The sequence below is a fragment of the Medicago sativa genome, chromosome 6 (assembly GCF_051527215.1).
Source record: "Medicago sativa cultivar Bolivia chromosome 6, Bolivia_mono, whole genome shotgun sequence".
NCBI classification, from domain to species: Eukaryota; Viridiplantae; Streptophyta; class Magnoliopsida; order Fabales; family Fabaceae; genus Medicago; species Medicago sativa.
This window is the reverse complement of record NC_140754.1, coordinates 38,476,033-38,490,786: the sequence shown is the minus strand read 5'-3', so window position 1 is coordinate 38,490,786 and position 14,754 is coordinate 38,476,033.

Here is a 14,754-nt window from a genome sequence, read left to right as displayed (position 1 = left end):
AAAGTACTAAGTTTATATATTTCTTTTAGCTTTATTTCTGGTAAAGACCAATTAGCTAATTTATCTTCTATTTCTTGAATTTCTAATTCATGGTTTTGATATTCATCTTGATTTAATTCGTCTATATTAGGATTACTAGAGGTTGAAGGACATAATGTTCTATTATTAGTGCTTCTACGACTACTAGACCCTAACTGACTTAAAGCCCTTATTATCTGAGACATAATTCAAAATCTTTTAAACAAACTAGAGTTCTTACTTTTAAATTCTTATTATCTCTCTCTCTCTCTCCCCCCTTATAGTTTGTGCCTATTTAGCTTTTCAGTGTGCTAAACCAACGGGTTCACGGCCTACCCTTAGGACTTACTACCTGGACCACACACTAATAGTTGCAATAGGTTAAAGGTCAGGGTTACAAAGATCAAAAGATAATTTATAAAATAAAAGTTTGAATCTAAAATAAGTTTAAGTATATATATATAGGGTTATGATAGAAGACACCTTTTATGAAGGTGTTTTTTAGCAAAGTTATAACTAAAAAGTGAAAATCACACCTTAAGGTGTGACTTGTTAAAAGACACCACCAAAGGGTGGCTTGTAACAAAACCCATATATATATATATATATATATATATATATATATATATATATATATATATATATATATATATATTCTACTACTAACAGTATCCAACTTATAAAGATCACACACACACACACATATATATATATATATATATATATTCTACTACTAACAGTATCCAACTTATAAAGATCACACATATGTCTATACAAGATCCTGTGTATGTCCTGAATTTGGTAATTCGCGTTAGTAATCGACTGTAGCAATCCGTATCAGGTGTAGAATCAACATGTCTAATTTCCTTTTTTGATGGTGGCTGATAAAATATTACTTCCCTACTGTAATGGTTCTAAAAAACCATGGCCTCCATTGTTTGTTTAACCAAAAATACAAAATAACCAAAAAAAAAAAAGGCACCGATTGTGTGACTTTATATCTAACCTTTTTACTATTGTGGATAATAATGGGATTGTATATAAGTTAACTAGATGAGCTGTTTTTCATACGTTGTCTTTATAAGTTGCAATTTCCCAAAAAAAACAAACACATTTTTCCAAACACAAATACGACAACATGAGTACTTGTAACATCCACGACGTGGCTTTCGATATCCCGCCAGTTGGATACGAAAGGTTCCCGCCAGTTGGAACGGGCACTATCCGTAAGGATGACCCCACGTTAATAAGAGGAACCGAATCACATCGGAATGAAAGGGATCCAGAGGCCGTGTAGGTATGGGACTACATGGTTGAAGGAAGGCTTATAAGAATTGTTAGGTACTACCCATATCAACAAGATGCATCTTCTTTTCGGTAGCTCATTCCATAAGAACTCCACAGTTAAGCGTGCTTGACTTGGAGTAGTCTTAGGATGGGTGACCTTCCGGGGAGTTTCCCGGAAAGCGTGCGAGTGAGAACAAAGCACGCTGAAAAGACTCGTGTTGGTTTGTGAGGTTAGTCGGCAATCCTAAAAGCAGTCTGGGATGTTACAAAATGGTATCAGAGCAGACCTTTCCCAGAACGGTGTGGTTCGGGGACGAACCAGGCGGAAGCTGGTGGGCATGTAACACCCACGACGTGGCTTTCGATATCCTGCCAGTTGGATATGAAAGGTTCCCGCCAGTTGGAACGGGCACTATCCGTAAGGATGACCCCACGTTAATAAGAGGAACCGAATCACATCGGAATGAGAGGGATCCAGAGGCCGTGTGGGTATGGGACTACATGGTTGAAGGAAGGCTTATAAGAATTGTTAGGTACTACCCATATCAACAAGATGCATCTTCTTTTCGGTAGCTCATTCAATAAGAACTCCACAGTCAAGCGTGCTTGACTTGGAGTAGTCTTAGGATGGGTGACCTTCCGGGAAGTTTCCTGGAAAGCGTGCGAGTGAGGACAAAGCACGCTGAAAAGACTCGTGTTGGTTTGTGGGGTTAGTCGGCAATCATAAAAGCAGTCTGGGATGTTACAAAATGGTATCAGAGCAGACCTCTCCCAGTACGGTGTGGTTCGGGGACGAACCAGGCGGAAGCTGGTGGGCATGTAACACCCACGACGTGGCTTTCGATATCCCGCCAGTTGGATACGAAAGGTTCCTGCCAGTTGGAACGGGCACTATCCGTAAGGATGACCACACGTTAATAAGAGGAACCGAATCACATCGGAATGAGAGGGATCCAGAGGCCGTGTGGGTATGTGACTACATGGTTGAAGGAAGGCTTATAAGAATGGTTAGGTACTACCCATATCAACAAGATGCATCTTCTTTTCGGTAGCTCATTCCATAAGAACTCCACAGTTAAGCGTGCTTGACTTGGAGTAGTCTTAGGATGGGTGACCTTCCGGGAAGTTTCCCGGAAAGCGTGCGAGTGAGGACAAAGCACGCTGAAAAGACTCGTATTGGTTTGGATGTTATAGTATTATACCTCACCTGTCAAATTTTGATTGATTTAGGACAAAAATTAAATTATACCTCACCTGTCAAATTTTGATTGATTTAGGACAAAAATCTTTAAAATCGACCTTTTAATAAACTGACTTAAAAAGTTTAAAATAAAATAAAATAAATAATGAAACATTGGTATCTTCAAAATCCAAAAGGAAAAATTATTCTTCAACCATGGTATTTATGTCCAAACTATCAAGATATCCCGATAGTAAAAGCACAAATTAGATGGTGCGAAGAAACAACTTGGTATTATCTAAAGAAGATTTTGATTATTTTCTTTTTAAAGAATATACAGAAGTAGCTTGGGTTTTAAAGAAAGAACTCAAAAGATTAGCTAGATGAATCATGGATTGGTTAATAAATCCATTTGGAAAAATAATACCACAACCATTCATATTAAATCCTAGATATAACCAAATAACTAGAGTTAAAAACCAAATTAATTGGTGTAGAGAAATATCATTTTGGCTTCTAATAATTGAAGATGATTATCCTACATATTGGGAGTATGAAAATCTAGCAAACCTTTTAAGCCATAGAATACAATAATTAACACATGGCTAATAAGGGATTAGGAGAAAAAATTCAAGATGTTTTTGAAAAAAATACTAGTTTTGCAAGAACGACTAGAAAAAACAGTTTCTTATGTAGAAACTTTAACTGAATATGGAATAGATAAAAAAGAGTTTATAGAAAAACTTAATGATAGATTATCCAACTTAGAAGATAATCAAAAAAGTTTGGATGAAAAACTTTGTATAAAAGAAAAATGTCTAACATTGGAGGATCTCCAATCCTTTTTTAAAGTTTACTACCTGAAAGAGACAAATGTCTAACATTGGAGGATCTCCAATCCTTTTTTAAAGAAGGGGGAGAAGATGAAAAGTTAAAAGAAAAAACCTCACAACAAATACACTTTTCTGTTCCTAAATATTAAAATGGACGAAACAGAGGAAGAAATAGCTAATCAGCTTAGTGAACTACAAACATTAATGGCCTCTTTAGACATTAATGAAAAACAAAAAATGATCGAAGAATCACACGAAGAAAATAAATTTGTCTATGACTTTAATTCAAAAAGTTCTTTCAGCGATGAAGATGAACAACAAATAGGATTGGTCAAAACAGATCAACCAGAAACCTCAGAAGCAGGAGCTAAACGAAAAAGGGAAGATCAAGAAAAATTTAAAGAACAAATGATAATACAAGAAAAAATTAATGAAAGAAAATATAAAAGTATACCATCAAAATATATTCCAATAATAAATTCCCAAAAAGAGGATGATGTTCTCAATCTTGACTGTATTACAGATAAAGGAAAAGAATTAAGAGAATGGTATCGAAAACATAAAATAAATGTTCAATTAGATGCCCAACTAAAAGCATTTAGCCCAAAAGATATCTTTAATTATCTTAAAACTAAAACAACAGGAAATGCAATGAAATTCATACATGAATATCCAGATTCAGAATTACCATCTACGGGAAACGAAACTGTAGATTATGTATATTATGTTCTAAGAGCAGAATTCATAGGTTATGAAAGCATCGATGCTGCTAAAGAATTAGAAACCATGTTAATTCATAAAATTTTTAATTTAAAAATTTGTGATATATGTCAAATAGATTCATTTATATGTGAATTTGAAGAGTATTACTATGGTATTCATCCAACAAAAAGAATAGAATACAATTTATTAAATCTATTCGACAATAAACTCCCAAGGGGATTAGGAATAAAAATGCAAATTTTTTTTGATGAAAAAGCGAATAGCGTAATGGGATTAGAAAATACCCTAGGAGCAAGGATAACAACACTAAAGCAGTGGATAACCAAACAGTGTATGGAAAAAATTGCAACAAAAGAAGCTCAAATAAAACTTTCTTGTAATCAGTTACAAGAAAAAGTCGGAAATTATGGTTGTAATAAACCAAAAAGACGACGGAAAAAGAAAATTTTTAGGAAAATAGATCGAGCAGAATATAAAAGAAAAAGGCGATATCCTAAAAAATTCAAAAAACAAAAATATTTTAGGAAGCAAAAGAAATTTCCTAAGAAAAACTCTTGCCCAAAGGGAAAGAAAACATGTACATGCTGGTTATGTCATGAAGAAGGACATTATGCAAATGAATGCCCAAAGAAAAAGGAATCCAAAAAATAAACTTTAAGATTAATCTGGCAGCTAGGGTTAGAACCTATAGAATCAGATTTAGACTCAAACTCAGACTCAGAAAGTATTTATGAATATACTACTGAAGAAGACAATGAGTAGGAAAATTCTTAAAAATGGAAATCCTAATGCAACCCTTATTCAAGTCATACTTGATAAAAAGAAAATAATGGGTTACATCGATACTGGTGCAACTATATGTTTTGGTAGAACATCCATTTCAGATAAATGGATAAAACTTAAAAAACCAAAAGAATTTATCATCACCGATAAAACAAAACACCAAATTTGGTATGTTTTGAAAAATGTATTTATAAGAATTGAACATAAAAGTTTTTATGTTAAATCAATATATAATCATGATTCAGGATTAGATTTAATAATTGGAAACAACTTCTTAAAGTTATATATTCCATTCATTCAAAAAATCGATACAATATCATTAACATGGTTTAATGTTAATAATCCAGAAGAGAAAGAAGTTATTACAACAAAGATAATAACTAAAAACGAAATTTTAAAAGTAATTTCAGAAAAACTAAATACACTAAGAAGTATTTGGGAAAAAAGAAGATTTTACTTAACAGTAGAACAAAGTTTAGAGAAAAATTTAAAACAAGTGCGCTCTGAAAATCCTTTGGATTCTGTAAAAAATAAAATACAGGATTTAATAACTATAAAACTAAAAGACCCAAAAAAAGAGGTTAAAGTTTTATATAAAATGCCATATTCCCAGCAGATAAAGAAGAATTTAAAAAATAAATTGCAGAACTTTTAGAAAAAGGATTAATAACACCTTCAATTAGTCCACATTCAGCCCCAGCTTTCTATGTAAGGAATCATAATGAGATAAAAAGAAACAAGGCTAGATTGGTAGTAAATTATAAGAAGCTTAACGAAGCAACCGTTGGAGATTCTTATAAATTACCTCGAAAAGATTATGTTTTCGAAAAAATTAAGGGATGCAATTGGTTTTCGTCATTAGACGCAAAATCTGGATACTGGCAATTAAGGCTTTCAGAAGAAACTAGGCCTTTAACAGCTTTTACCTGTCCAGAAGGACATTTTCAATGGAATGTTTTACCATTTGGTTTAAAACAAGCACCATCAATATATCAAAGATTTATGGACAATACCCTCAGAGGGCTTGATCATATTTGTTTTGTATATATCGATGATATTTTAATTTTTACTAAAGGAAGTAAAGAACAACATGTTAAAGATGTTACAACTGTTCTAAATAGAATTAAGGACAAAGGTATTATTCTATCAGAAAAGAAATCAATACTTTTAAAACAAGAAATTGAATTCCTTGGTCTTATTTTAAGAGAAGGAGGAAAACTTGATCTATCACCACATGTTCACGAAAAACTTCAACTTTTTCCAGACCAGCTTGTGGATAGAAAACAAATCCAAAGATTTTTGGGATGTTTAAATTATATTGCTAATGAAGGATTTTTCAAAAACTTAGCAGATGATAGAAGAATTTTACAGAAAAAGATATCTGAAAAGGTACCATGGGAATGGACACCAGAAGATACTGAGGCTGTAAAATCAATAAAAGAAAAATTAAAAATTTTACCACAATTATACAACCCAACAGAAAATGATTTTTTGGTTGTCGAAGTGGATGCAGATCAGTTTACTTGGGGAGGAGTTTTACGAGCTCTACCTAATGGTAAACAAAAATTGGGACTAGATCTCAATGGATATGTTGAGGGCATAACCCCACAACAATCTTATATCATTGATGGCGAAACCCATCAGTCAAAATCAGATATCCCTAAAGGGCGATCAGATATAAAATCAGTCTCAACTGATTCAAGACTTGATTATTCAAGCATTAACATCCGATTTAAGGATAAAGAACTTCTACTCTGTAGATATATTTCAGGATCTTTTAAGGATGCTGAAACCAGATATCATATTAATGAGAAAGAAACTCTCTCTTGTTTAAAAGTTTTAGAAAAATGGAAAATGGATTTAATTCCATCAAGATTTTTATTAAGAACTGATTCAACTTACGTTAGCGGATTTTGGCGCTACAATTTAAAAATTGATCATAAACAAGGAAGACTTGTTCGATGGCAAATGCGATTGCAACAGTTCTACCCTTATATTCAACTTATAAAATCAGAAAACAATTGTTTTACAGATACACTTACTAGAGAATGGAGCAAGCCTTAAAGGTGCTTCAAAATAGCTTAAAACAAAAAGATGAGCAGATCCAGCTGCATCAACAAAAGCTAAATCAGCTCTCTTCAGAAAGGGGGGAGATGATTAAGATGATTGAAAGCCTAACAAACATCATGAATGTTGAAATAAAAAATGATGTTGAAATAAAAAATGAAAATCAGAGTCCAACATCAATATCTTCATCAGGTTCTATACTAGAAGAAGATACAAAAAAGTCATGTGCTGATAAAGCCGAAGAAGAAAGTGAAGAGCCAAAAAATGGTTCAGACCAACCAAACGTTGTCGTCAATCCAATCATCGAACAACTAGGGAAAAAGGTGTATGTCATCTTTGATGGTCCAATGAAGGGCATTTACAGCAATTGGTCTATTGCAAGCCTCCATATCAACGGCAAAAATGTCAGGCATAAAGCTTATCCAACCATGGAAGAAGCAAAAGAAGCTTACACGGCTTCCTACAAAGAAATGACTATCGCCAAAGACATTGGTCAACCATCAAAAATGGAAACAAAAAAGAAGATCTCAGTAGGATCTATTATAAATCTCCAAAAAGAGAAAAATAAGCCAAAAACCCTTGATGAATTTATGGGAAAATGGAGGTGGCTAGCAAACTTCAAAGAAGAATTAGCACTTGAATGTTTTTACCCGGTCAACACCAAGTATGGGGTAAAAGCTAATACAGTTCCAAGTATATCCAAGGATTTGCTCAAAGAATTCTATGACTATGGAATGCTCAAGACTGTATATCTTGAAGAAAAAAAAGGTTGTAGATTTCAAGAACTCGCTGATTTTCCAACAGAAATTGGTGACACAACAAAAAGATTTAATGATCTTCTTGCTATAGGAAGAGAAATATATCTTCAGTTCGAACAAACATATCCATGGTTCGAAGAAGAAAACAACCAGATGGCTGTAAAACCAAGAACAGTCATAAAGATAGGCATTTCAAACAAAACCTATCTAGAACCAAATGCAACAAGTGTTGGATGGACGTTAGATTCATTCGTTCAACAAATGAAGCGTTTTTATGATTACCTGATTAAATATGGATCATCCATTATTAATTACAAGGTTTTATATGTCTCAGATTTTTGTTTCATGATCTGTGACTCAAAGAAGAAAGTCTCAACAGAGCACCTCAAACAAACATTAAGTTTTGAAGAATTATTCTCAGGATTCGAGAACGGTCTTTACCGGATCCCAGAGGAAGTACAACAGGAGTGTTGTCAATACTTCTCAGCTTACAAAGGGTATATCTGTAAATGGTGTGCAAAAGACAAAGTGCCGACAGTCCCAGCACTTGAAGACAAAGCAAAAGAAAGTGCTTAAATACGTGTCATGTAAATGATAAAAGCGTACAGTGGTACCTTATCATCTGAGTCAGATGGCGACCACTTAGAGATAAGAATCTTATCACTTAGGTGATAATGCATTTACTTTTTCTTTTGCGTGTGTTGATTGTTTTTCTTTTTAGCTGGCAGGAAAGAGACATGTGAACTACTTGTAAGTCTCTTCCATCTATAAATAAGAGCCTTGATGCTCATTTGTAATGACAACTAAAATCAATGAAGTACCATTTAGTTTGGGAAAAAACTTTGCAGGATTTAAGGTTGTCATTATTAAACCAAAAATACTAAACCAATAATCGAAAGATTATTTCAAGCTCCAAAATCAAATCGAAAGATTAGATACACCAACAAGCTTTGAAGCTAATACAACAACAAATTCTCCAAAACAAAATCAGGTATAATTTTAAATACTTCATATACTACAATTTGTAATATTTTATAATGGAATTTAGCGAAATAGAAGAAAACATATCAGGCTTTTCAGCTGATATTTTGATAGATCATATAGGAAAAGTTGATTTTTCCCTAAAACCTGAAGAAAATTTTAGAGAAAAACAAAAAAATATTTTATCCTTAATAAAAGATAAAATATGTAGAGAAAAAATACTAAAATACAGAATTATGGTAGGAGAAGTACCAGTTCCAATGGAATCAACAGACGGATCTCTTGTGATATCCATAATTGATAAAAATCAGATAAATAATAGATTAAAAAATTTATCATTAGAGAAAAGACAAAAAATAGGATATATTCATATATCAACTATTCAAGTTATAATTAAAAGTACCTTCATAAATGGTATAGATTCAGAACTAGAATTATGCATTGAAGATGCAAGGTTAAATGAAAAACACTCAACAATTGCTAGAGGTACTGGAAATTTAAAATTTGGAAAAATCAAATTTGATATAAATCTACAAATAGGATTACATTTGAATGATATAGATCTAAATAGATCTATAGTAATTCATTATAAATTAATAGACCAATCTCTTATGAGACCTGGAAACCATCCTTTTACAGTCTGTTATAAGATAAATTATGCACTCAGTAACTCTCATCATAGTATAGAGTTTAGTGGACGAGAAAAGATTCAAATAGATGAATTATTTGCATCTTTAGTACAGTTGGAATCACCAATATTAAAACCTTTGGAAAGGTCAAAATCAATTATGTCAATTGGTAGAACTCCTTTACTACGGAGTAGTAGTTTAAAACCAGGTCAAAAATCATTGACTAAGTTTTTTGCCACAAGATCTTCATTCGAAAATGAAGAAAAAGAAGAACTTAAAAAAGCTATTTCAGAATTAAAATCAGAAGTTTCAAATATTAATAAGAAACTATAATGTCTGGAATAACAATAAAAAACGAATTAAATATATTTAAAACAAAGTTAAAAAGTTTAGCTGATAAAATAGAAACAAACTATATAAGATTAGTTATGAAAGAGACTCTTTGGAGAACTCGTGATTTACTACTCTTACATATTTCTTATGTTAAAGAAATGTTAGAAGAATTGGAAGAAACAGAAAATCTTTCTATTCAACAAAAAGAAAGAGCCGAAACCCTACTATGGCCTGCTCAGAATTTAATCCACCTAGAAAGTCTTTTGAAAAAGGCTGAAGAAAACTCTACCAATAACTCTGTGTCTAATCGATAATGCACGGATTAAATCTTAAACAGAGTTAAAACTCTTTAAAAAGAGACTAGAAAACATAATTTTTGAAATAGAATTTTATAATAAAAGAATTATGTTAAGACAAATTCTTTTTCATGCTCAAGATCTAGTACTTTATCATATAGAATATGTTGACAATTTACTAAAAGAAATAGAAGATTTAGAAAATCTTACGAATATACAACAAGAAAGAGCTATAACACTTTTAAAACCATTTCAAGGTTTAAATAAAATCGAACAAATGTTAAAACAAGTTCGAGAAACTTCCACTGGCGATTCTGCGCCAAACCTGGTATCAGAGCCAGTAATACAATCCTAAGGGATAAAAATGAAAATAAAGATAAAAGTAAAAATATTATTTTTCCAAAAAAGACAAAAGTCTTCTAAAATCGCTTTTTTAATTAACCGATTTAAAATGACAAAACATACGGTGTCGTATTCTTGTCCAAAAAAGTGTGTCCAATTATCACACCTCTTCCCAATTTTTGTGGATAGCCATATAAAACTAAGGTTACTAATATAAAATGAATTTGCTCTATTTAATTAAACTCCCTGGATAGCCATATACTAGTAAAACTAAGGTTATTAATATGAAATGAATTTCTCTATTTAATTAACTTCCCAAAAGTCACAGTTTCATGGATAATAGTACTATGTAGTTGATTTATACATTAGCAATTAATTTTGACTCTTCATGTCCATAAGCCATCTGTAAACTTAGACATTTTTTTTTACAGAAACAAAGGATATTCATTCATTCATATTGATAGAATACATCAGAGCCAATAACATGATCAATATCGCTAAAAAAGTAAAGGGTGAATCTGCGAACAAACTCACAGCACCCAAGTTAATAGCATTCAACGGCAAAATGGCTACAAATAATATGATAAAATCTAAATCACCAGAATACCCATGCTTCTGGATCTGCAACGTTGACGCCCAAATCATTGATTGAATGTGTGATTGTCTGAAGTTGATCTTTCAATACGAAGCAAACGAACACCACACAACAAAAGATGCGAAATCAAACAACGCCGCACAAGACGACGAACAACACAACGTCGCACAAGACGAAATCACGAATAAACACAAAAGAAAAACTTGATGTATGTGGAGATCACTTATTTAGATTGAAAGAAAGGGGAAAAGAGATGCAGAGGGGTGATTCTAGGTGAAAAATTGACCTAAAATCACCCCTCCTCGATGTGTGAAAGATGAAGAAAACTTAGAGAGAAGACAGAGTTTCTCTCACTAAAAAATTAGGGGGCTACGTTAACTAACCTTTTTTATCTGTAAACTTAGACATATTGAGCCTTGCAAAATATTAATTGTTACATTTACATTATTTCTCGAGACATTAATTTTTTCAAGCGTGAATTTTGGCTAACAATGACCCTTTAGTTTCTCAACATTGCCAATGCTCATATATATTCTTATCGAGCCATTCAACACAATTAATTCATTTATGACAAGCAAGTTTTGGCTTAAGGAACTTGAGTTGAGATCATCTCCATTTATAAAAATAAATGGAAATTGCAATTATGAAAGAAATACACACAAAAAATAGATCTAAGATCCTCTCCATTTTGTATTCTCTCCATTTCATCCATTTGGAGAGATATATACACAAAAAAACCTTGAAAAACTAAAAAGTAATTAATGATGGTGGGACCCACTTAATAGTGGGACCCACTATCTATTTATGTGTCTATCTCTCTCCAAATTGCATACTCCATTTATTATACAAAATGGAGAGGATCTTTACCCCAAATAGATAGGTGGTGGATCCTATCATTAAATGAGGCTCACTATGATTAATTATTTTTAAGATTTTTTGTGTCATTATCTTTCCAAATGGAAGAAATGGAGATGACCGTCTGCGGTAATAATTTCATTTAAGTTTCAACGGAGGCAATTTTCCATATATGTCTCTTTTGCAATTACAATTAACAAGAGTCAAGAGCAGTTGGTCCAAAATGTTGGATTATATCTTTCAACATCAGTGTTTTCACATGATCAACTGTATGTTCCAATGTCAAGAGTTACTTCAAGAGGAGGTCGAAAAATATTGACATCAAATGAAGATGGTAATGATACTAACGTGATTTCAATTATGGTTTATTGAAAAGTTTTTTAGAATGTATGATCATTATTGTCACCGGTTAATTATTGCCATTGGATAATTTTATGTACACTATTCAATCAACTTATATAATTTTCTTATATTATTTACTATATTTTAATGTCATAGTTATAGTAAATGGACCCGTGCATCGCACGGGTGGAGTTCGTGTGTGTGTCTATATATATATATATATATATATATATATATATATATATATATATATATATATATATATATATATATTCTACTACTAATATTTAGATGGAATTTCCATATAATTATGATGAAGTTAACACCAAATAAGCAAATATGTATTCATATAGCCGTGCTAAACTCATGTAAGAAATTTGTATATTTTTCTCAATTCTCGAATTTTAGTGATTTTTTTTTATATCCATCCAGTATCGCTCCATCGCACATTGTGGTAAGTGGATCACTTTCATAGTCGACCTCCTAAACACAAAACTAAATTGATTATTAGTAGCTCTATTCTATTTTCTTAGTCTCCGTTCAATCACTCTTGTCCATAACTTTATGGCATGACTAATAATTTTAATTCCTTTAAAATTTGCACAATTTTGTGTATCCTCCTTGTTCTTATAATTATAATTAAATTGTTTTTCCCCATTTATCCGACATTCGCTTTGACCTCATAATTTCGTTAAATTTTTTGGCGAGTCACTCGTTGTCTCTTTCTCCAAAACTTTCCCACGATCTAACCGGTATGTTTGCAGGCCTAACTTTCTTGCCATTACTCATGTTTTTCAACGTTTCTTTTACCTCGTATTCTTGAATACCACAATAGTAGTTATAGTTTCGATCCTCCTATCAAATGTCTAGCATGATAGAGTTTGGTAAGATCTCATAACCTTCATTAAATCAATTATGGAAATAATTCTTCCATTATTCTTTATCGAAATCTCTTGTCTTTCTTTCTCATCCCTTAGCAAGACTATATATAGATTTTTCTCCCTCCTTGGTGCCTAAGGATTGGTATAATCCATCAAAAGAACAACAGCACAACAAAATAAGAACAAGTACCGAAAGTAATCCATTACCATTCGAGTTCAAACAGGAAAAAAAATCAACGAATACTAGTCCGGACAAGACTGACCACGATTCTGATACCAACTTGTAACACCCTAGTTCTATTAAAGCGATAAAACAAGCGAATATAACAAATATTCAAGAAATAGATGCTACGTCTCAACAAAATCCAAATCAACATGCATATATAAAAATATTTCAACAGTCGCAGCGGATACAATTCATATATCCCCAACATATACATGCCATGGTCAATATACATCATCATATAAATTCTCCAAATCCCGATAGTGGGTCAACTCAACATAACATAAAATAAATCCAACAAAACAACAAGACACCGACAACCTAATCAGAGCCTAAACCTATGACTCCAACCGATAACGGAGATAGCTCCCGCTATCCAAGCACTCACCAAAAGCGGACTAATCCTGCACAACGTCTATCCATCCATACAGACAGGTAGGCAGTCAAAACCACTGGAGGTTAGCTTTACATCAATCATAATCAACAATAAACAACTTGACATACATAGATCAATTTCAAGCCTTCACTGAATCATCATGAACATTAATTTCTACTTACGCATTCACATAACAATTCCAATCATCACAAGCATATATTCATTCATCATAAACACTTATCACCAACATTCATCATTCAATACAACACTCAAACTCATGCAAATATGATATGCGCTTATACTCGACTCATATATGCATGTGGTACCAAGTCACCTCCAGGTCGTCACCCATGATGCAACAAAAACATCATAATCACCTCAATTGGATATAAAATCCGCCACCATCAGTCATGAATGCATGAACATATGACTCGACTACAAATGCATATGTTCACACAAACAAATCACCACACCATCACCAACATTTAGTATATATGCATTCAACAACAAATCACCACCACTTAACATATATACAATCACCAACGACATTCACCATTCAATCAACACATAATTGTCACATATATACATCATCAATCATCTCCACATAATTATATCAACTATCCATAAAGGATTCATAAGATAATCGGCTTTAAAACCATTTTCAACAAGTTCGTCTTTCAAAATCACAACATTAGAAAATAATTGGCAATTGAACCAAAACCAAGTAACCAAGTTCCAATGCCTCAACTAAGTATACATTTAGGCTACATATAAGTGCAGTAGAGTATACCTTGGCGTTTCACCGGCTAAACACGACGAAATCATGAAATTCACAAAGTTCATCTCACTTTATCACTTTTCAAGAAAAATCTCATTTTCAAAGCAAAACAAGTTAAGACTTGATGAAACCAATCACAACCATTTTTAGAAATCATATAAACATTATACAACCTTAACCCTACCTCAATTCCATGAGAAAAACGAGTTTCCGGAAAATTTATGTTTTGGACCATTTTTCAAAAGTTAAGTGAAAATTCACGAAATCAAGTCCAATTCAACTCATACAATGTTCCAGTAGGTTTAAGTATACAAACAGGGGCTAAACATGTCAAAAGAAACATTTTAGAAAGCTCGGATTGTCCCCCAAGTGTACGAAGCGAATATTCAAAAATGGTAGAACTGGGAGCTGCACGCTTAAGCGTCCTCAGCACTCTTAAGCATCCAACTTCCAGTAGCTTCTGGAGGTTGCTCG